A 3,035-nucleotide genomic window follows, 5' to 3' on the forward strand; every position below is an offset into this window, starting at 1 on the left:
TAGATCTCCATCACCAGGTGAAGGAGCAGCAAGGAGGGACAAGCACATTGGTGCCAAACACAGGGCATGCTGGAAATGCTGCTTGCCTTCCTTTCTTTATTTTCTTAAAAGTGCAAACCCAAAAAGTTGTTAAATATCACCGCAGCTGCCACGGTGGTGTCACCCAGGGACTCTGGCCAAGGGAAGTGATGTGGTGGCAGCCTGGCATTGCCTTCCTTGGGGCAGGGATGGAGCCAAAGGAGCTCCACCAGGAGCAGGGCTGTCCTGGAGCTCTCGCCTCGCTCGGTGCCTGCCAGCAAGAGTGCTCTCAGGGGAGCTTTGAGGCAGAGTTTGGGTGAGAGTGTCACTGAAACTCGGGACTAAAACTCTCTAACACTCTTTGTAGTATTAGAAAGCTTTATTTGCACTTTATTTTCAGTGCCAGGCATGTGAGAGAGAGCTCTTCCTGTCACACCCTTGAATTAGTGGTTTATTTTCATTATAAAGATATTCAACCTGTTTCTTACAAGAAGGCCGGACTATGTTAATTACTTCTCTGAGTTTATTAGCATATTAATTATTTCCTCATATGGACTTGTTTGCCCTCAATTACCTAACTGAGAGTCCTGGTCCTGTTTGATATGGAGATGTTCGTCTCCAGCCACAGCTCTAAGCCCTCCAGTTCCAACCTGATATGGGCTTGATAAGCAAGCCCGTGCATTCAGATACCCAGTGCATTAATCATAACTTTTAGCTCCTCGTTTGGTAACAAGGGGACCAAACCCACATATTTTGGGTTCTGTTTTGTTGCCATCTGCCTGGCAGTGGGACAGAGCTGAAGAGGGTGTGGAGGTTCCCAGTGCATCCCATTTGGCTGTGTTGTGCCTGTGCCAGCTGTTGTGCAGTGTTTCCCTGCTGGGATTCCCGTTCAACCTCTGCTTTCAGTCTGCTCCAGCTTGGCCAGAGGGGCAGAGAAACCTGCGGGGCTGGGACCTTCCTCCAGATCCCACCTTCCTCCTCCTCGCCCACCGGGGACAGAAGGTAGGACTCTCACCCTGAGGGTGGTCACTGGGGCTGGGGGATGAGAAGGGGTCCCAGAGGAAAGGGGGATCTCTGCCTGTTTTGCCTGGGGGCTCCTGGACCTCAGGTCTGGGCCAGGCTCTGGCTGGGTCCTTGGAGTAACCCCTCTCCAAGGGGTGATCAAGGGGCACCTTTGTAGGGGTGTCACCCCTGCAGAGACTCTTCCTGACCCTCCACAGAGTGGCTGGCATAGCCAGCTGAGGGGGCTCATCTCAAGGGGCTCACCCAGCTGGAGGGGCTGAGCCCCCCTGGGATGTGCAGGTTGGACAGGTTTCCAGGCTGCTTTGGGGTGGGGGGCTTGGCAGGGTGGGCATAGGGGTGTGATGGTTCCTTTGGAGGCAGTGAGTGGGGATTTGGGGTGTGCAGGCTGCCCTGGCTACACTGGGGGTATGGACCAAATGGGCAAAGCCCTAAAATCTGCTGGGACCCGAGAACAGCAAATGTAAACCCTTAAGGACCCTCAAAATATTTTGGAAGCTGCCTCTTCTCTTCCTCCATCTCCTGGGCACCCACATCTTGTCTCCTGAGCATTCAAAGGCTGATGGGATTTGGCTGCTGGGGCCACATGTCTCTAGGAGGACACCCAGCACTGTGTCTGGCTGGGTTAGGGGACAGGGCGTGCAGGGGGCACCTGGAGACACCTGGGATGCGGGGACCAGGATGATGGAAGAGGGGGTGGCATAGCCTGTCCTGGGGCTCTGACAGGGAGAACCCATAAGTGCTCCTACATCCCAGAGTTGGGAAGGGCACTTGGGACAGGCCTGTCCTTCCCAAGGGGCTCCTGTGCCCTGCACCAAGACTGGGGTCAGCACCGGGGCTGTGGGGAGGGACTCACGACTCCACCACCTCTCCCTGGCAGAGCATCCATCACCAGGGCCATGGCAGCCCAGCCTGGTGGGGGCCAGAAGCCCTTCCACATCGTCTCAGCCATCCCAGAGAGCTGCCCCTCTCCAAGGCAGCAGGCACCAAGGTCTTCATGAAGCTGGAGAACGTCCAGCCCACGGGCTCCTTCAAGATCCGGGGCATCGGGCACCTCTGCCAGGAGGTGAGTGTGGCATGGCGTGGGCAGGGGGCTCCTACTCTCATGGGGGACACAGCCATCCTCTCCCCTCTTTCTCTCCTGCCTTTCAGGCTGCCAAGAAGGGCTCGACTCCTCCCACAGCCTTCTCCAGCACACAGCGTCCATGCAGGGATGGGGAAACCGAGACACGCGGGGCAGACGAGCCTGGGGCTCACATTGCAGGCAGGGCTGGAGCCAGGGTCCTTCCTGTGCTGAGAGCTGGACTGGCGTCCACACATCCCACTCTTCCGCTGGGACATGCCAGCTATCCTCCCCTACACACCCCAACCCTCCATCCCCCTCCTCCTGTCCCTCCCCTGCTCCTCCCCGGGCTGTTTGGGCTGGAACTCCCCACCTCGATTAGCAAGCGCTCCCTCTCTGACTAATTGCTTTGCTACTGTCTTTATGCATTATTATTCTAATGATTATTAATTATTACACTCCTCTGCCGTTCCTGCCGTGCTGGCTGCGGTCAGACAAGAACAAGGCGCGCGGCCGCGCTTGTTACGGTGATTTATGGGCGGAGATCCCCGGCCGGGTTTAACAGCGCTGGTGCCTTCCCGGGACTGCTGGGGTGACGGGGACCCCAACCCCAGGGTTGGCTCCTGCACCCAGCTCTGAGCTGTGAGTCCCAACCAGTAAAGGTCCTCTGAGCCGGGGGATCATCCCTGCTCTTGGTGGCTGCTCCTGGTGAGCCCCATCCTCCTGCACCAAGCCCCCGGGTGCCTGCATTGCCTGGGATGTGGCAGCTTGGAGCATCATCCAAAATCCCTCCTGCAGCCTGTCCCGCCCTGAGTCCCAGAGATGGGGTGCTGCAGCAGGTTGAAAACAGCCCTCAGGTTTATGCCTCTAGTTTTTTAATAATAATAATAACGGTAATATTAATAGTAGTAGTAATTGCAGCAACCAGTGTTCA

The sequence above is a fragment of the Lepidothrix coronata genome, unplaced genomic scaffold (genome assembly GCF_001604755.1).
Source record: "Lepidothrix coronata isolate B3197 unplaced genomic scaffold, Lepidothrix_coronata-1.0 Scaffold189, whole genome shotgun sequence".
Taxonomy (NCBI): Eukaryota; Metazoa; Chordata; class Aves; order Passeriformes; family Pipridae; genus Lepidothrix; species Lepidothrix coronata.